General features: G+C 46.5%; 1 protein-coding gene across 11 annotated transcripts in view; it reads right to left on the bottom strand.

The window, feature by feature from the left end:
* The window catches only part of C8H2orf88 (chromosome 8 C2orf88 homolog), a 31,320-nt gene extending 12,031 nt beyond the window's left edge, over positions 1 to 19,289 (bottom strand). For 6 of the 11 annotated variants that reach the window (XR_005105678.1, XR_005105677.1, XR_005105676.1 and 3 more), the window contains exon 1: positions 628 to 998. The gene's annotated coding sequence lies outside the window, so the exon portion shown is untranslated. Of the gene's footprint in view, positions 1 to 627; positions 999 to 1,235; positions 1,331 to 6,433; positions 6,509 to 8,174; positions 8,448 to 8,494; positions 8,624 to 15,983; positions 16,180 to 16,425; positions 16,507 to 17,623 lie in introns of those variants that run through there. The other 5 variants (XR_005105680.1, XR_005105674.1, XM_037396895.1 and 2 more) reach the window with 5 other exon arrangements.
* Between the last annotated feature and the right edge of the window lie 1,839 nt (positions 19,290 to 21,128).

The following is a 21,128-nucleotide window of genomic DNA, read 5'->3' as shown; positions in this document are numbered from 1 at the left end:
CTTCCCTTTGTGCCCTGCATCACTCGCCTGGCTTGGCACGGTACCGCCAATTCCCGGGCAATGCCCAGCTGGAGCGGCACCTCCCTTGTGCCCAGTTTGGAGGACTTGGGTCCCAGCAACACCGCTGCGAGCTGGCGGAAGGCGCGAGGCACCACCGCGGGTGCTGGAGGACCCCACCCGAAGGCCAAGCAGCCCGCCCGACAGCCCGCCCGACAGCCGGCCCGACAGCCCGCCCGACAGCCGACCCGACAGCCGGCCCGACAGCCCGCCCGACAGCCCGCCCGACAGCCCGCCCGACAGCCCGCCCGACAGCCGGCCCGACAGCCCGCCCGACAGCCGGCCCGACAGCCGGCCCGACAGCCCGCCCGACAGCCCGCCCGACAGCCCGCCCGACAGCCGGCCCGACAGCCCGCCCGACAGCCCGCCCGACAGCCCGCCCGACAGCCGGCCCGACAGCCGGCCCGACAGCCCACCCCTCCTGCCGTGCTGGGGGTCGGTCCCGCCCGCGGCCGCCGCTGGCCCCACGGCTCACCCGTGGGACACGGCCCACCCCTCCCACGACACCAGCACCAGGCTGCCCGCCCCCCGGAGGCCCTACGGAAGGTGGGATGCCGGCAGGGACCTTACCGGCGCGGCGGGGGAGGCTGAAGCGGGAAGCGCATGTTGCAGATGCGGCGCCACCGGCGCGCCCCCGGCCACCGAGCAGCGGCTTCCGCCGGCGGGCAGGGCGCGGAGGGCTGCCCCTTCCTCCAGAGGTGCCTCCAGGATCGGGCCCTCGTCCCACCGGCGCCGAGACCGGGCCGGGCGGTCCTCCAGAGTCCTGTCAGTAAACCAGAAGGGTGGCGAGGCGCGACGAGCCAGCGCCCCGGGACACGGGGACACCGGGACGCCGGGACACCGGGACACCGGCCCGCCAGCGGCCCCCGCGCCCCCCCGCGGGCAGGGCCGGCCGCTCCCGCCGGCCAACGCCCAGCCTCCGCCCGCGGCACCGGCACCGGCACCCCCCGCCCCCGCGGCTCCGCCACCGAGCGCCCCCCCCGCCGGCACCCCCGCCCCACCCCGCCCCGCCCCGCTGGGGAGCGGGCAGCACCGGCCCCGCCGCGCTCGCACAGGTAGCGGTCGGGGAGGGGCCCCCACCCATCATCATCATCATCATCATCATCATCATCATCATCATCATCATCATCATCATCATCACCAGCCACATCAGCACCATCATCTCCTCCCCCACTCACACCGCTCCGCCGGGCGCTCCCCGCGGCACCGCCGGGGCGGCAGCGCTGGGGCTGCGGGGCGGGGCGCGGCTCTGACCCCGCCCCCGACAGCGCCCTGGCCCCGCCCCCACCTGGCCCCGCCCCCCCGTGCAGCGCCCCGCCCCCGCCGGACCGCAGCGCTTTAAAATGCAAACAGAAACGGGAAAAAACGGGAGGGATTAACGCATCCCCTTGGGGTCTCGCGGGGGGGGGGGGGGAGGGGGAGGGGGTCGGGAGGGGGGAATTAGCCTGTCAAAAGCTCCGGGGGTGGGGATGGTGCGTTGGGCCCAGCCCACGCCGAGACACGGAGCCACCCGTCAGCCAGCGGGTGTTAATTACCAGTGAATATTAATGTTAATTACTGGTGAATATTAAAGTACAGGACAGCTGGGGCGAGGCCTGAATGAGCTGTGCAGTAACAGAAAAATACTAATTACACCAAAGCTTTTTAACATACACTCCCACCCGAACAGAAAGCTTCCTGAATGAAGGAGCTGAGCAAATGAAAATTATACTCTTAATTTTTTTTTAAAAAAGGCGATGCTACAAAATGAAAAATACTTCCCCAGCGAGGCCGTGAGCAGACATCCCATGCTGGGTGAAGTGTCCTTGCTCTGGGGGAGCGCTGGCCCACGGCCACCACAGGTAGCACAGCACGTGCCCAGGGGGTCAAGGTGTTCAAGGTGGGCTGGGAGCAGCCTGCTCTGGTGGCAGGTGGCCTTGCCCAGGGCAGGGGTTGGGACTGGATGGTCTGGGAGGTCCCTTCCCAGCAGCCAGCCTGTGGTTCGATGCGCTGTTTGACACCAGCTGTAGCTCCATGTGCGGCTCGGGAAGGAGCCGGCGCCGCCTGCAGCCAGGGGTCCGTGAGCTCTGCCCGTGCCAGCCCCCTCGGTGGGGCTTGAGCGGGTTTAACCTGGAACAGGAAATTTAGCTCTTGCCCATGATCATCCAGACATGTTCTTACTTAAATTAGAATTACTTAGAATTGAGATAAGCCATTTGCCTAGTTTTGGTGGCCCTGCCCAGGGCAGGGGGTTGGGACTGGCTGGTCTGTAAGGTCCCTTCTGACCCAGCCAGGCTGTGGGTCTGTGATTTCAAAACCCTGCCCTTCGGCGGCGGCAGCACGCTCTTCAGACACCTGTGCTGGCCCATGGACAAACCTTCCTACGCGCTGAGGCAACGGTTCTATCGTTGAGTAGGTTTCTAACCTATTTCCAGCTAGGCATCTGCCAGCCAAGGAATTTATTGTGTTATCAAAGCCAAAGAAAACACTACGTTGGTAATATAAGTCAAGAAAAACGTTATTATAAATGTAGCTGCTGGGTCACATTTAGCCCGTTGCATGGCTGTGACCAAGCCCAGGCGGGGCCGTGGGGGACTGGGAGAGCAGAGGCATGGGAAAGCACCCCACAGCCCCCCGGTCCCTGCTGCCGGCCCCATGACCGGCACCCCCAGCCCCCCTCCCTAGCCCACCAGCCCAGGGCAGGGAGGGCAGGCGCCCTACACCCTCACATGCCACCAGCGGGAGTTACAGGGAAGGCTCGCTGCTTACGGCTATCGCGACCGCTTGACAGCACCGTGCAATATGACACTCATCACCTGCAAACAGTCCATCCGTGAATAAATAAAAAAACCCCCCAACTTATTTTACTAATTATTTCCTTTGGGGCCCGGAGAAAGCATTCAGCTGACAAGTGCTGTGCATGGAGTTTGCCTTTGCTGTGTCGCTTCATCCAGCTCTGACGGGAACCGCGCTGCCCTTAGGGACTGAAGGGAGAGTTTCTGGGGCTGGGGTGCAAGGAGGGTGCAAAGCTCGACCCTCACCGCCGGCCTCCTGCCAGCTGCAGTTCCCAGGGCAACCTCAGGTACCAGCATCAGCTCTGGGTCCTCACACGGGCTATTTTTCAGGGGTGTGTGCCCCAGCCAGGAGTAAACCCCTCGGGAGCTGAGCATGTGCATGCAAGTGTTCCCAGGAGCCTGCTTTCGGAGCTGACCCAAAGCCTGTTTCAGGCCAGCGGCACTATTACCCTTTGATTTCAAGAAGCTTTGACCGAGGGCCCGCTGACCTGGGTAGATTTTGATCAGATGTTTTTCTTATTGCTTTAGTCTGCCTCTGGGTGGCTGGGGGAGCAAATCAAATGAAATCATAGCCCTGAGAGTGAAAACAAGACGGCGTACTGGAAAGGCACCATTACCTTGCATTAACACAGTGGTATTATTACAACTGTGATTTTTAAACTGTATTGAAACAGTTTTTAATATGAACTTCCTAAGTTATTAATATCTTTATAGCGGTTTATGGCTACCATGCTCTTTTTTAGTCTAACCTGGTTTCTAACACAAGGCTCCACTTCCAACTTCAGCTTTGAAGCGAGTGTAGTTCCCACCAAGCAGCTTTGAGACGCGGGGCAGACATTTCACAGGCTGCCCTCCTCTGCACGGCACATCACCAGCACCCGATTTGATCGCTCTGTTATGTCCCAGCGGATAATAACCGCAGGGCACGTGTGCAGCACTCGCCTCCCCGTCTCACATCCGACAACAAACCGTTTAGTCTGAGCAGCAGCACTTCAATGTAAAGCAAGGGGGGATGACGGGGAGTTAAGAAGAAGGAGATACATGTGATGAGAATTTCGAGCTGGTATTTATTTCTGGGTGCCAAAATGTATTTAATATTTTATTAGCTGTGGAGTATGCAAGACAGCTTATGCTGTTTGGCTGAAGCAGAGCAGTCAGTCTTTTTAAATGCGGAACATCCATTTGAAATGATTACCACCAGGCACAGACCAGGCAGTCGATGAAATATTTAGCTCATAAAGCGTTTCAGGGTAAAAGGCTGGGGCCAGACACAGGTGCTGTGCTGCTGAAAACCATGGTGCCCAAATCTGAGGTAGCCCAGCCCCAGCACGGAGGCCTCCGAGGTGCAGCAGTTGCCTAGAGAAGGGGCTGCGGGGTCCCCAGGGTACCCTACGCCCTGCCAGGGCACAGGAGCCCGTGCCGTGCGTGGACTGCTTTGGGAGGACACAGGCACCAAAGCCTTTCCTGGGACTCAGTTTCCCAGCTCATGCTGCCTCTTTCACCCCTCTCCCCAGTTGGAGCAGCTGAAAACACTTTCCTGTACGGGTAAGGAAGGAACTCTCCACATGGAAGACATTGTTTTGAACCACGTTTGATGTTTTTGTTCCAAAAGATCTGGTATGTATTTCATTAGCTATTTTTACTAGTTATTTACTTATTAGAGTTTGTTAGATCTTCTTATAATAAAGTCCAAGCCCTGTAAACGCTTGGCATGCCCTGCTCGGGTTGCACGTGTTCACCTCAGTGGGGGAAAATTGCTGGGATGTCCCCTGAGCGGTACAAGCACTTCCCGATAACAAGGTGCATGCAGCATAAATACATTTACAACAGGAGGAAAATGGTGCAAACTGAGCCATGGAAATTACCGGATAAGGCCAGTATTGGCACTGCTGGAACGGTACCCAGCTGCCGGGCTGGGTGATAGCAGTGCTGGTGTTTCAGAGGAATTTCAGTAAGAAATTGCTCAGCTACTACTTTTGGTGTAAAATTTGTCACATACCAGCCTCTGTACCAGAAGGCAAACTTTTAATGAGTTTGTCCCGGGGTAACTGGAAAAATGAAATCTGGTTTCTCCCTCCCTCTGATACGATTGGACAGTTCCTGTCCTCATCCTTCCACCTGCCACCCTCCACGGCTCCTCCACATCCACAAACCTCTCCCCCTCCAAGTCTTCAGCTCCTCCTCTGTGCCCCGTAAACCCGCGCTATCCTATGCTCATTTCTGTACTACTTGCATCCCCTTCTGCTGGGCAATACCTCAGCTCTCTCCCTTTTCACCTGCGCCCAATGTACAATAACCCCAGAGCTTCTTCCTCACGTTCTGAGCGGTGCTGGGTGCTTGGCTGGGTGGGCAGTGAGCAGCTCTGGTTTGGACTAGGTGCTGCCCAGGTGGTCCTGCACGCTGACAAATGCCAGGTCAGATTCTCCCTGACTTTCTTTCAGAAAGCAAGAAAAAAGAATTATTTTTCGCAAGCAAGGCTGAAGTTAATTTAAGAACCCATTGACATGGGATGTGGCGTTCCAAAAGGGCTCTCAAGCACCACGGAGGCGTACTGGACCTGTCCAAACCCAGCCGCCAACTCAGTCCCTACTCATCAGTTGTACCTGTATTAGGATATCAGTATACAGCCTGAAGAGCTAAAAACCCCCAAAGTTTTTTCATTGACTAAAATCTCCTAATAATCCAAACGCCTGAAATTTTTACGTGGTGTGCTCTGACTGCCTTGCAACAAGGTACTTTGGTAGAATTTTAATATCAAACCCATGATGCAAAGGAAGTCTACTTCACTACAACAAACAGCTCTATAGGCTAAGTAAACACTTTGTAAATAAAGTGTTTTGTTGATGGGAAAGATGTTCCTCTCCTCAGCTATAGATTCTTCTGTACCTAACTCTTGTTTCGTTATACACTGCTCTTGCATTCTGCACACAGCTCAGATTTACCAAAGCCTTTTCTCAGAGCTCATATTTTCTGAAAATGTTTCCTCGATGTTTGCAACCACGTTGATTAAAAGTAATGCAAGTATAATTAGGGTATGCCCAAGCACACGCCACGGAAATCACTCAGTGCTGCCCTAGTTTTCAGCTCCGTTGCTACCAAAAGTACATGACAGTGGTGATTGCATGTTTGCTCTGAACCTTGGGGCACAACATCGATTTCCAGATCATGATTATTTTTGATCCTCCTGCTCTCAAAAGAGGGTTTGATATTTTTTAAGTTTAGAATAGAAAAGAATAAAAATTTGAAATATAAAATCCTAATTCCACTTTCTTGCATGAAGGTATTCTGAACTTTTAAAATATAATGTTTAACCCGTTGTTATTGATATGGGTTTTCTTTTCTTTTTTTTGTTTTTTTAGTGTGCATAAACTGCTATAGCTCAAAGGAGAAAAACAACACGAACTGTCAGTATATTCCCTGAATTTCGTACACATCAATGAACCCCCTGCACTAGGTGAGAATAGCTGACGGTTATCATCAGTCTTGATCACGATCACAGTGAGATATTTGGGGAAAGACCTGGTTTTTTCCAAAAAATGGGGGAAATGCCCTGTTTAGCAGTAGAACTTGAAGCACGTGCTCAGTTTTACTCCTGTACTTACCCTTCAGTGCGTGCTGCAGCATTTCGGTGGGTAGGGGCTGAGCTGCAGTAGTTTGTTTCACCCAGTCACCGACACCTGCACAAAGACATTTGGAACTACTTAAGCCACCACATTTGCAAAATTTTCTGTGAAGAAATAACATTATTTGCTTAGAACTTGTCTAGATGCTTACAAGTGATGTCTAAAAAGAGAATTGCGACAATACATGACGCTGTAAAGACACACTGCCCAGATAAAATGAGATGCAATGTGTGGGTATGAATTCTTTTCTCCCACAGAACAACTCTACTTATCTGTAATAAAAAAGAAGAAACCAGAAGAGGGGTTATAAAATAAATTACACCTTTCTATACAGCACAAATGTTTAGCCAACTGAATGCAATAGTTGGATGCCTTTGTTTCAATGTGTGTTAGCCATTAACCAAGAAATTAATAGCAAGTTTATAGCAGGAGTCTATTTGGGCAGTTTTAGGAATCTTTGAAACAAAAGTTAATTCACAAAGTGGATCCTGGTTGTTTGATAAAACCTGTGATATTTTCGAGAAATTACCTCATACTGCATCTCATTGAAATAGTGTTAAAAAGGACCCATTAAGAAAATACGCTGGGTATTTTGTAGAACAGACAAAACAAAGTTTACAAGGAAGCATTTGGTCAGAGAAAGCCCATGGAAACTTTTGTCCTTTGTCATCTGCAAGAAAAGGCCTGAAATGCTTTCCCTGTTTCTGCTTTTTAGCACAAACCTGGCACCTGTTTGTGATAAAGCACCTTTATTCCATCCTTCATCATTTTTGTACCTCTCCCGTCTTATACATTTGTTTAGCAGATTTATCAAGAAACATTAATGAAACAGGGTGAATATTAAATACTTAAAAACATAGCTATCTAACATAGGTTACAGCTTTTGTAGCGCTGCTACGATACAAGAAGACACTTTCACCATAGCCTACATATAGCAAGGTAAAACCAGGATCAGGGTCTGGCATAAGGACATCGAGGGAAAAAACTTTGGGACCAGAGGAGGACACCATACAGAACGTTATAGCTGTAAGAGGAAGAATGGGATTAATCAACGTTTGGATTATTAGTCACACCAGATGTAAGGTATTCTTCCTTCCTTCAAAAAACCGAGATGCTTTTGCAACGTAAAGCCTCATTTTATATGTGCCAGTAGCTCAAGAGGTGTAACTTGGAGAAAAATGTTTTTTAAGCTAAAAACCCAAAATACTAAAAATTCCAGACTTTTGTAAGCATCTGGTGACTGGTAGGAATTAGTTGCACCGTGCGAGATTCTCCCAGGTTGCTCCAAAGCCTGAAGATTATTACAAAAGCCCTAATGCTGTCTTAATGCTGTTGGGGCTTCTCAGGTTGTGTCCCTACAACAGCGAGCAGTAGGCTCGCTGTGGCTCGCTGGGCTGCCCCCGCTCCCCAAGGGCTGTGCAGTCACTCTCTTTGAGTAAACAGTGAGCAAAGACACCTGAGGAATCCAGAAGCAGCCGAGAAATCTTTAAACCCAGTTCTGAGTATGAATTCTCATTTGAGATGACAGTTTTCCAGAACAGTGGAATTTCTCCCAGTGGGAAGAGGTGGATCGTTGCTGCTAGCGGGGGCTCGCTGGCGGCGTGCCCTGACCCAGGCTCTGTGCTAGGAGAGGACTAAGCTGTGTTCCGAGCACTGCCCTCAGCCAAGACTACGGCTCATCTTGGTGCCATGGCGATGACAAGGGCTTTTTTAAAGTAACCTTTCTAAAAGGTGGCTCCTTCCGTGGCGCCTGCAGGAGCTGAGCCGAATCACCAAAGCAGCACTGCACGTTCAGCACGAAGGAGAAGCAGCAAGACATCCTTCCCAGGAGCTCTGGGGCAAGAGGCAGCTGGACCTTTCGCTTCAGGCTGTATATGGAACCGGAGACCGTGTTTGGCAGAGGGTCAGCAGTGAATCTGAACAGACGCTGTCAGCCTCTGTGCAGCCAGGCACCTCCCTGTGAGCGGACACCATCCTTACTCCATGTGCAGCACTAGAAAACATAAACAGGGAAAACAGAAGATACTAAATATTACTTACATTTTTGCTAATAAGACAGTACACCAGCCAGATAAATATCCCTAATATATATGCAAGTCTTCTTTTCTTTCTTCTTTTTTTTTTTTTTAAATCAATATCTGACGGCACTAAAACATGAAGCACGGGAGGACATGCAAAGCGCAGTCCTGAAAACACCAGGCAGCAGCACAGCGAGGGGATTAAGCAAACATGGGGCATTAGAATATTGCAAAGAGGATCAAAAGAGATTTTCAACTGAAAAGCCACCCACTAGAATTAGAGTCAGCTGAGAAGCCAGCCAGACAGAAAGTGGGTAAATCCTTTACATTTAGATCTCTCCTAGAATAAACTCAAACTTTGGGATGTGCACTGCAGTAGGACACATCAGGCTTCCCTGTGACACGAGGCTGCAAGCAATGCCATCTTCTTTCTACATTAAAATTATACCTTCCTAATAGTCAAATATTATCTGCAAAAAAGCAAAAATCACCTTGAACATGGTCACTGGCACACCAAAAACTAAGAACCCTGAGGACAGCAACAAAGGAGTAGCTTTACAAAAATCACCACGCAAAGGGAAATAATGCAGAGAAATAAGGGGAATTTAAGGACCTAATCTTCCTGTAACATTTCCTTCTCCAAAATAAAAATCCCTCTCAGGATTCCCATTCCAAAAAGGTACGAAAATAAAACATTAAGTAGGAAATTGCTTTGCAGCAGAGATGAAGATGCACATCACTGCACATGAAGCTGGGGATCAGCAGAGCAGGGACATGGTGAGACCTTCCTCTCCCCAGCCTTGCAACGTCTGGGGACATTAATGTATGGAACGTGGAGAGGTAACGTGTTCCAGGGGCATGTTGTACCCACAGCTGTACCTTCATGTTTTCACATCGACATCAACATCATTACCAGCAACAACTGAAGAAGGCTAAAAAATATGAAACAGGAGTAACAGGCTTTGTATTTGCCCTGGGTTGGGTGGGGATGGAGTTAACTCCTCCACGGCAGCCCGTGGAGTGCTGCGGTTGGGATTTGGGGCTGGGATGGTGCTGATGACTCACCAGTATCCTGGCTGTCGCCAAGTGGTGCTCGCACAGTGCCAAGACTTTCTGTCCTTCCCACTGTGCCCCCGTGGAGAAGGCATTCAATGGAACTGTTCTGCGATGCTCAAGATGTCCTGTTTTCCCCCAGGATTAAAAGTTAATGTTTCCTCCTGAAATCAAATTACAAAGTCAAGGGTATTGGGGTCTGTGTATACCATGAATGACATCCATCTTCTTATTTTCTTCTTTGCTGTTACGTGGTTATATATAGCATTTCTACTTACGACCTCCAAAAAACGTTTATTGCACTTTGCTGTTTGGTCTATGCACTGTCATAAATTTCACTGTGTACAAGAGTCCTGATAATAAGATTATGCAGCTGAAAACCTCCTTCCACTGGAGGGACAGGAGCCGGAGAGCTGCCCCGAGCTGCCCAAAGAGGTGTCCTGTGCCCTACGATGTGCTCAGCAAGACAAGCTCAGGGAAAGGAGGAGGAAGGGGGGGACCTCCGTGTTTGTGGTGTTTTGTCTTCCCAGACAGTGGTTGGTTGTGCGTGCTGAAGGCTGCCTTCCCAGGGAGCAGCCAAACACCTGCCTGCCGACAGGGAGCCGTGAAGAAATGGCTCCTCTGCCCTGCTTGCACACCTGGCTTTGGCTTCACCTGGTGAGCCATCTCCATCTGCACCCACTGGGCTTCTCACCTTCCCTCTGCCTCCTCCGGCTCCATCAGGAGGTGGCAGGGTGTGAGCAGCCAGGTGGGTGCCTGGCTGTTGGCTGGGGCCAACCCACCATATGATTTCATCCCAGCTGTGTACAGAGTACATCACCCTGCCCCTAAGAACTACTGTGTTCCCTGAAACATGCTCGTCATGTGTTTTCATGGACAAGCCTACAGGCATTTAGTAGGTATGAAATGGAAAGTTTTTCCTGGTACTTGTAGTAACTCCCCAAAGCACCTTCGCCTACATCAGCTTCTCAACCTTGAGAAATTCAGGCACGCAGACCTGTGAAAGGGCCGGCTCTTGCTGCCACGGGAGCAGCTGCAATGTCTCTGGCTATTTTAAGAGCCTGGCCCATTTCTCTCGGTTCTCCTCGAGGGCAGGCATGCATCCCCCTCCCTTTAGAGGATGCCTTTTGTGTCGTTTGTTGCTCAGCGGGGCGGGGGGACCACCGCACCCCCACCCCACGGTGCAGGCTGAGCCGCTCAGTGCACTGATGCGGTGGGCAGAGAGACCGGCTCCCTCTGAGCCCAGGGCAAATGGGTTTCCAAATGGGAAATGAGCCAGAAGATGCCTTAAAAAGAAGCTGGGGTAGAAACTCCCTCAGAGGCTACATTAGGGCAAGGACAGGGGACTGAAAGAGTGGGATGCGGGGGATACGCATCCCTCGGGGAGATTTACGGGTGACTGGATCGGAGCTGTTGCTGCTGAAGACTTTCCCGAAACTGCCTGGCTGGCTGCGATCAAACCCTAGGTGCTTTCTCTCATACACCGACATCACCTTTTGCAGCACAAATGTTGAATAAATTCCTTTATAAAGGCACAAAATTACTTCAGCTGTCACCGAAATGAGAAGATAAATTTGAAATTATTTTTCAGAAGAGTCTAATCTGCTGACAAAGAACTGTCATCGTGATTGCAGCACATAATAAATATTTTGATACCTACAGACATTATCCAATACCTAAATGATCTAATTATCTTATCTGAGCTACTATCCAATATTAGATATCTTTTCCACTGTATGAAGAGGTTTTCAGCCGCATAATCTTAAAATCAGGACTCTTGTACACAGTGAAATTTATGACAGTGCATAGACCAAACAGCAAGGTGCAATAAACGTTTTTTGGAGGTCGTAGAGAGAAATAGTGCATATGTAACTACATAACGGCAAAGAAGAAAATAAGAAGATGGATGTCATTCATGGTATACACAGACCCCAATACCTTTGACTTTGCAATTTGATTTCAGGAGGAAACATTCGCTTTTAACATCGTACAAGTAATTTATCCCGGGGGGAAAAAACATCTTGAGCATCGCAAAACAATTCCGGTGAAATAAATGTCAGTTATGGATGGTCTGTGTAACTGTTAACTCTGCGCTGAGAGATTCAACGGAGCATGAGGGCACATTTCAGAGGCTCTTTTAGGATAGAGCCTAACGTTCTGCTTTCAAATCTCAGTTTTTCCAATTTCTAGTTAAATTTATGATCTCCATTTCTGCCTTAATTACAGCAGTGTGAAGAATATTTTAGTTGGAAGACCGAGTTAGCATAAGCTTGCTACACACTTATTTCATTAAAGCAGGGCTTTGAAGAAAAGCTAATTTTGCTTGCATATAGAATAGGTTTTATGACTGAAAAGACTCAAAGTATTTGATCTGATAATATGCATGATTCTAAATAACCCCTTGAAGCTTATGATCAGCTGAAAAAAAATTGAGCTGGTGTGCCACTAGTATATGATGTGAACTAGTGAAGTGTTTGTGGAAGCTTTGGGACAGGATAAAACTAGGATTAGGAGCTAGGTTTTAGTAGTCAGTGTCAATTGAGATCTAGTGCTCACCTTTGACACGTGTAGGTTTGGGACTGGCAGGGCCTGCTGTGCTAAGCCAGGGAACGGCTGGATGCTAGAGCAAAAATGCACATCCAGAAGTACACTGCCAAAGCGCACGGAGAGGCGATGCCGAAGCACTGGCCTGCAAATAGGGCTTAGACCGGAGGATAAACAGGCTCTAAGGCAAAAGCGAGTTTATAGGGGCCTGCCAAAAAAACCAACCCCGAAGCTACAAAATTTATAGCTGGAAGTTTAGTGGTGGTAGCTCCAATCTCCATCCATTTTCCAATAAGCTTTGGCTTACAAAAAAGCACAACTTGGCTGGTATGAACCGATGCTGCCTTTTTTCTCTGAGCAGAAATGTGCATGAGAAAAATGTTGTAAGGTGGTATATCATAATTAAACCTGTCTGGATCAGCCCTTGGCTGTTGTAGAGCACATCTGTCAACAAACATCAGGCATCCCATATCATATCAGTTTGGGATGTAGTCCCAGGTTTCAACAAGGGAACAACGGCACAGATATACATAAATATATATATATATATATATATATATATTTGGTTGGGGTATTTTTGTATGCTAATAACCTACTATGATCCAATAGCTCAGGTCTTGAACTGACTTTTGGCATAATGTCATACAGTTACTTTTTGATAAAGCAGTTCACATAGGAAAGGCGGTATTATCCCTGAGAGACAAATGGATCACAAAAGATCCGGGAAGGCCATCCTATCCCCGGTGATCTGCCAGCAACCCTACAGCTTAATGTCAGAACTTCACTCCTACTAACTGGAATAACTTGTCACTCTCCTTCTGGCTCTCCTTTCTTCCTCTCGCCCCCACATCAAAGTCTGCTTTTTGATGTTTGAATTAAACATTGTTCATCTCACACAGCTCGAAGTTCAAGGTCCTACTTGTATGGGGCATGACATCTTACTAGCCGGAAAAATTTAGTCAAATGCGGGCTCTGTGATGAGAGGCCAACAACTCATGCCATTTCCACAGCAAAACTTGTGTCACTCAGCTCCAAAACAAGCCTGCATTTAGTGAGCTAAAGGAGCTGTTCAGTGGCTGGGCCAAGAGCTCACAAACACACACGGCCAGACAAATTCTTTTCAGCAAGCGTCAACAGCACACAGACAGACAGACACGCATTTCAAGCCTCAGTTCTTCTGGATCAGAGAGGATGAATCAGGATGAATAGTTCCAGCCAAACAAGAATATTGAGTATTTTCATCTATCTCACGTACAAACAGCATCACATACTATCGGTAATTAAATAACTGCTTTATGTCTACGACCTGGCTGCCTGGCTGCTTACGGAGCTCTCGTCAGGGCACCGTCTTGGAACATCGTACACACTGTTCTCACCGCTGTCCTCCCAGCGGAAAATTATATTTACTTTTTAACAGTGGAGAAACAAGGGACAATGAGGGGGAACGGGCGGGGAGGTTTGGAAGATGCGTAGACTTATCAGTGTGTGCAGTGACGGGCTGCGCGGAGAGCTCCAAGCTGGTGCTGGGCACGCGTAGCTGCGTGGTGCTGCACGGCTCTGTGCTGCAGCGACAGCAGGGATGCTGCAGCGACAGCGGGGATGCTGCAGTGACAGTGGGGATGCTGCAGCGACAGCGGGGATGTGACAGCTCACCTGCAGCCCGCTCCGGTGTCTGAACGTAGCGTTGTTTCGCAGGGTGCAGGGATGCCCAGCAATGGCAGGCAAAGAGCTGCTTGCATCGAGAGGAAGAGTAAGGTCTCTGTTTAAAAATTAGTCCTTCTACTGCTGTTGGTGCTGGGTGGGATAATACTAAAATTATTTGCCCCGGGTCACCCAAACGACTCAGAACAGAAAAAGAAAACTGACCCTTCGGTTTTTTGTAGTCACTCCTTAGAGCAAGATTTCATATAATGGAGTGATAAATTCATATTGGCATAAGTGACAGTATTATCTATGATTTCAGTAGAGCCAAGACCCAAGTTTTAAGATTTCAAAACCAAGTAACCTTTCTTCCTTGCCCAAACCGACCCTCTGAGCTTTGCCAGTCATGTTTTTCTACTCCAAAAGAAAGATCCCAGGCCACTGCACGTTGCTTATGGCTGTAAACAACTTGCTACCCAGTTTACTATTGGCATGATTTTAATTGATAAAGGAGTTTGTAAGTTATTTTTTTTTCTAAAGCCTTTTGACAGAACTGATTTAAAATATAGATAGAAACCTACTGTAAATACAAATAACTTTGACTGAAGATGGGTCTTTGAATTTACTTCTGAGATTCCCTGCACGCTTACAATAGAAGTGCTCTATTTCAAACAAAATGACAATGACAATAAATTAATGACTTGTGTTAGTGAATCTAACATATTATTTCATGTATATCACACACACTGTTATGATATCCTGCCATCATGATGTGTGTGATGTTCATATAACAACACAGTTAAGAAGAGAATGGTCATCACCTTTTATATGAAGTGAGGGAAAAATGAGAAACATTTCTTGCTTGGAAGGTGCTTGTTTGGAAATAATTTTGAAACACTAGCTCTTTCAGGAAAGGCAGCAAAATATCTCTCCTGTCATCTTATAAGAGTAGCCTGTGAGCCACATTAATCATCTCAGATTGAAACTTCCAACAATACACAGAAGAATTCCTTCAGTATTATTAGAAGTTACAAGTTTTATGTGTGTTCTTAAATTAATTTAAGCTTCACCTGCTTCAAACACTACACCCCAAGTAATAAGTGCTATAGCAGGTCATTTGTGCTCAGGGAATTATTTTTGGAAGAAGCTCCTGCTTGACGCAAAAGGGCAAAGGCCACTGGAATTTAAAGCCAAGAATTGCCTTCTCTTGGGGCTTGAATCTACACAGCCTGTGGAAGCCCATATGATCTTTTAATTCAAAGGATTTCACTAACACTGTCTTTGGAATATTTTGTCTTTAGTGACATTTTGCCAGGTTTTATTAGTATTTACTCATGGTTTTGCGTATGGGCTTGTTAGAGAATGGAATTGCACACAAGATTTGGTGTCTTTCACCAGCACTGTGACTTCTTTGAGTCTTTATTATGCTTCAAATTTAGTACTGTTATTTCATCCTTTGAAAGCAAAAAAGCCATTTCATGCTATAAAACCTCTGCATTTGACTCTGTCAGTATTATAGGCATGAATAAAGAATTTTGTCAAAAAACGCTGGCATCTCTTTGGATATTGATACAGCCCCTTTCTTCCCCCTAGCAGAAAACTAGAAGCAAGATTTTGTGCTCCTTCTCTGCCCCTACTCGAGCGGATTTCATGGTGTTAGAAATGTTTACGTAGGCGTGTTGATGAACTCTGTGCTGCAATAACATCCACACACACCCTTCACCCCCAAAATCAAGACCCCAAACACCCAGCGCTGCAGCAGTCGTGAAAAGACATTTTGGAAGATTTCTCAAAGGTGTCACCGTGTGTTAGTCAAGTGAACAAAGTCTGTTTATTTGAGCTCTGAAACATTTTTTTTTAATTCCTCAAATATACTCCTGCTGTTCCTACAGACATGCATGTAGCAGATGGAAAACGCATTTATTCGAGCTTAGCTCCTGAACGCCGAGCTATGCGGCTGGCAGTATCATAGGTGGCGGCGTATACACTGGGTGGATACTACGCCCCTGGGTAGCAGCAAAAATAACGTTAGCTTTTTCTTTTACCTTGTGAGGAAAGGTAGATCTAAGATCTTGTACAGAAAATCCGTCTGTTGATACAGCCTCACTTTTGAGAAATTTTGGGTTCTTATTTGCTGTTAAATTACCTTGGAGGGATGTCACTGATAACGACATTTAGTATCGTAGTTATCACCCTGGTAAACTCAAGTGTGGTATTGGAAACCATTGCGTGATTTTTAAAAACTTAGTAATACATTGTGTAGGCAAACCTACCCTTTGCAAACTTCTTTCTAGATGAAAGAAACTTGCATTTAGTGGAAACAGCCAGCACCACCCACAGCAGGATGATTTCGCGTTGCTTTGAAGAACCGCGGTTCTTTCAAGGGTTGGGCATCGCTGAGCTGGAAGCGCTTTGGGAATCGGGCTTCCATTCTGCTTTCCAGTGGGATGTACAGGGCAAACTGCTCAGCTGCGAGGAATGAACACAGTCAGCCAGAAGGAAGTACTGCGTTAATTACAAAACTTACAGGGGTTTATGTTTATTATACTTAAAAAAATAATAAAAAATTCTTTAAAGAGAAAGCCACTGTGAAGAGCTCAATTAAAAACTTCTGTTCAACTTGCAGGTGATTTTTGTAACTTCCAAATACTGGTGTGCAGAATGGGTAAATGTAGGACACCTTTAGTTTATCTACAGCTGTATAATCAATGTTACCTGGTCTGAAATATTGTAGGCGTTTGCAGAATATTGTCGATTACTCCATCTTAATAGAAACAAACTCCTCACGGAGTAACCCTAGAGAAGGGAAACAAAAATGATACAGGGCTGAAACACTAATATTTAAAAAGCAGAGCTATTTGCTATAGAAAAGAACGAACATAGTAAATTACCTTTAACAGAGGAGGCAGATAAGAAATTGCCACTTTCTATTTCTCATAGAAAAAGTACAATAGACTATATAATGGAACAGAAAGAAAGGAAATTCTATCGTGATAAAAAGAGAAATCTCTTTACCTAAGACATGATCAGCCCACAGGAGATGCTGCCATTATAAAGGATTCAGAACACCTAGACTGACTGTAAATGCGCACCTTAACGTTTGGAAAGGATTTTTGATGCCCTGCTTTGACGCTGAAGCCAGTCCTTAGCAGAGCTCCAGGTGACAGATTATTCTGCAGGCTTCCTGAGATTTCTTGAGGATTACACCATTTCCTAGTGCCTATGATTTTGGCAAAGAAAATGAATTTTACAGCAGCCTTGAGGGACCTGGTTGTATGGCTAAATACATGCATGTTATCTCTGATGTCACAGCCTCAATCAAAATTGGTGGATTATTAATTAAACGGCAGAAGAAAAGAAAAGCTGGTATTTCATAGAACATGTGGCTTAATGGCAGTTTCACTGGAAAGCAAAAGAAATCGGTGAAAACCAGAGGAGGGAATGGGAAGGGGGGAGCAGGGGATCCCAGAAGCACAGCTTGCATCCCCTTAGCCATGTTCCCCTTTACACCTCTGGGTGTAGCCACGTGAACGTGACAACAAGGTGCCCATAAATATTAAGGAACTAGCTATTAGTAAGCACAGAAATATGAATTCACTGGCTGTTGATGCTTAGAATGGCTGAATTAGATCCAATAATATAACCCTGAGAGCCAACAATGAGACTTTTAAATTATTACATTGAAATGTTTATTTAATGACATTTATTTACATTTTAAAACTAATTAAAATACAATTCAGTTCAAGAAACCTAATTAATTAAATAAAATAAATAATCATGTCTTTACGAAAGCGGAGGAAGCTTACCAGGCTCGTCCGAACTGGAATGAAAATAATCTGAATTCTTGGGTCTGAATTCTGGGGAAGAAAAAAAGTGAGGAAAGTTGCTCCCCAAGAAAAGCTCGGATACATACCTTGTCCCGAGAAGAAGTCTGACCTTCCCTCACATTAAAGCTTAAATAACACACTGCAGGCTCTGTCCGTTCTGGGTGACTGAGCAATGGGTTTTTACCGTGGCCACAACCTGGGGCTGGGAGAAGAGGAGCTGCTGTTCCCGTGCTCGGTACCTCTGATTGCAGGAACCAGGGAGCTGCAGGCTCCCCCTCTGCAAGGCCCTCCTGGGCTTAGGAGCGCTTCTGGCGTGTGTTCTTGTGCTGTCTCCTTCTACACTGAACGGAGAACTCCCCAGGCACCACGCTGCGAGGAAGCTGAAGTGAAAGGCACCTCTGTACCATCAGCTGATTTTTCTTTTTCTGTATGGAAAGAGGAGAAGTTTGGCCAGGCTGCTGCAACCCTACAGCAGGTATCCCTTCTGGTGTCGGGAGATCCTTCAACCGCGTTTCTAGTAAGCGTGCTGTTGCCCTTCCTCCCAGCACGAGCATCCCTCCCGGCACGCTTCGGTCCCAGTGACCAATGCCTTGAAGCTGCCTTCCTAGCAGAGAAAGGCTGAGCGAAAGGTTTGCTGTGATTCACGCACCGTGCATGGCAAACACGCTGCTTCCAGAAGAAAGAGGTTCAGAAACCATGATGGCCATCTTGCATGAACTGCACGTTAACGCCGGTTCTCCAAGACCCAACTCTACCCCAACAACTGGCTCTAACGCATTGGCTTAGGAAGACGGCGATTTTTCAGGACCAATATCCTCTCTGTAGATGCTGCACACATTCACTCTGAATTTTAGGAGATTTGGGGACTCTTACCCAATCTAACTGAAGAGAGCACATGTGGTACCCAGCTGTATGGAGGGACTACTGGCGGCCGTGCTTTTCTTGCAATCTACCAAGCATGGATGACAGCATTACACTGAAAAATGCTTCTTGATTAGATTCTCTCTACAAAATAAAGATTAAATTCTGTGCTGTGCAGTGGTAGTTGCTGGTACTGTCAAGAGTTCCCATGAGTTCGTACTTACTGCGCTGTCCTCTCTCGCTCTGGGCTAACGCAGCTTGAGGCCATTCAAAGGGCTTCCTGAAACACAGCACACCGTAACACAAAAATAATGTAAAAATAATGCAACAATAACAGCCTGCCCCTTGCGACACGCCTGCCTGCGTGTTCGGTGCTACTCACAGTAGGGGCTACAACATTGGCTATCAGCTTTCCCTTTTTCATTACACTTTAGTAGTGCTGAATGACTGAAAGAGCAAACTAAATTTAACCCTATATAGCAATGTGCGGCCAATGAGCTGCTAATTTTATTTATGATTAATAGATTAGATTGTTAATTTATATCGATATCAGCTGACACCGAATCTTAGCCCAAAGTGCAAGATATGCCTGTCACTAAATAATTAGCATTTCTAAGCACAGCACTCTTCCTATAAGAACAAGTACATATTTCATACAATTCCAAATACATGCTGAAATAAGTAATTGCTTCTTATTATTTTGATAGACCTTATTTTTGATAATAAATGTATACCATTCATCACGTAGCACAATTCTGGAAAGTATTTAGTGACATTCTGGTCCTCCTAGCTAATGCCTGATTCATTGACGTGAGAGAAGAAAGGCAATCTCTTATTAAGCCAATCAGTGTAGTAATTAACAATGAGCAAGCTTTTGAGCAGAGAACCTGCTCTTTTGGTTGAATGTCTAATTAAAAGCTATATATATATGTACACACACATGCACACATACCCTGATAGCTACATATATATAAACATAATATTTTTAACACAGTTTAAACCTAGTGAAACATTTTCTCTCTACCAAGTTATTAAAATTTACCACACTGCTTTCTCAAAGTTATTGATATAAATCATTAGATACATCAGTCAAACTTTAGAATTAGCAAGGCAGCCAACCGCACAATTCAATAGTTATTAATTAATTTTCCTTTGGTCTACAGGCTTTAAACAAAATGACAAAACGCTTCAATTTCTTAATGTTGAGACACTTTGATAATTTGTAGAATGTATAACGAAGTAATTTGATATCGTCAATTTTATTTCTATTTTGCATTGCATTCCTAATTGTATCATCCATCTCTTTTAATCAATATGCACTAGAAAGCCTTAAAGGTTTGGTCAAAATACCGTCTTTTTAATTGATCTTAAGCTTGGCTTTGGTATGCAGCAAGACACTTTGTTCCTTATCTGCTAAAACTTCTGAGACAGCCGTGAACTACTGCTTGAAGTTCCTCTGACCTGTGTACCCAAAATATCCTGTTCACTTGACATAAAAAAGCTTTGTGTAGTTTTACACTGTCAGTAGCATACGAACAACTCTGTATCTATTAATCTGGGTATCATAGGAATATTTTTTTTCCTTTAAGTCTTCCAGATCTACTCATGAAAAGCCATTCTCTAGCCTTTATTATCAGGAGTCCGCCCATTCCAGCCAGCATTACTCTATCATATGAGTTACATCTTGCAAGCACCCTTTCAATTATTTGCATAGTCAATAAAGAATATAGAATCTTTACATCATTTCTGCAAGAATAGGACTTATATCCATCGATATGGTGATAGTCAGACTCTGCTACGAGACTATGAAGATTTAATTCCCAAGTGGTTTTATATAACTGCAGAGTGGCAGAGGGAGTTTGAAAGTCTGTTGGTGAAGGTAAAAAAACCCAAACAGCCATTTCCCTTGTGGTTTATCCTTGTCTCTCATCAACCAGTTGGCTGATGCTGCCAATTAGCAGGCTGATGGGGGAGAAAAGCTTGTGAGTCCCAAGAGAAAAACAAAACAAAAGCAAACTTGTAAATTTTTAAGGCGTCTGTCTTTAAATTGTGAGGAATGGGAATTGTCTGATTTTGTATAGAATACCTGTTAGCTTTTAAGCCATCTTGTAAAAAAACAAAAACAAAATAAAAGGGGGGGAAAAAGGGGGAAAAGGGAGATAAAAAAGGAAAAAAAATAAAAAGAAAATAAAAAGGGGAGGGGGGGAAGGGAAAAAAAAAAAGGAGGAAAAAGAAAGGCTCCTCTGAGCTGTGGCCCTCATTTCCCAGCGGATGCCGTTCCCGAACAACCCAGCAGAGGACAGGCCACTCATACCAAATCACCGACCCCCGGGGCCTAAAAACCCCTTGAAAGCATCGTGCCTTAGAGCAAAGACACGCGTTCTGGTAGCTAGTGATACCAAGGCGAAGTAATCTGGGCATTTCAATCACCCTGGTTGTGCAAATGCAGCGGTGAAACCTCTCCAGGCACGGTAACGGCTCCTTCGGGGAACGCAAGGTGTCCATCAGCGATGCACCGATTTTAAAAGACCTTGAAGAGGCATGTCAGGGATTCCAGATAGAAGCATAAAAGCTGCAATTTTAAAGAAAAGAGAGCATCCTGTAACAGAAGTAGAGCCCTTAGAATTAAACGGGTATGAACAGGGCTCTTGTATATGATTTATTCTAGGATACATAGGCACTGTAGCGAAGGCTGCAGAATAAAATCCTGAATACAAAAGAACTCAGAAA

The sequence above is a fragment of the Falco rusticolus genome, chromosome 8 (assembly GCF_015220075.1).
Source record: "Falco rusticolus isolate bFalRus1 chromosome 8, bFalRus1.pri, whole genome shotgun sequence".
NCBI lineage: Eukaryota > Metazoa > Chordata > Aves > Falconiformes > Falconidae > Falco > Falco rusticolus.
Note: the sequence above shows the minus strand (reverse complement) of the source record. Positions and strands in the feature narration are given on the sequence as shown.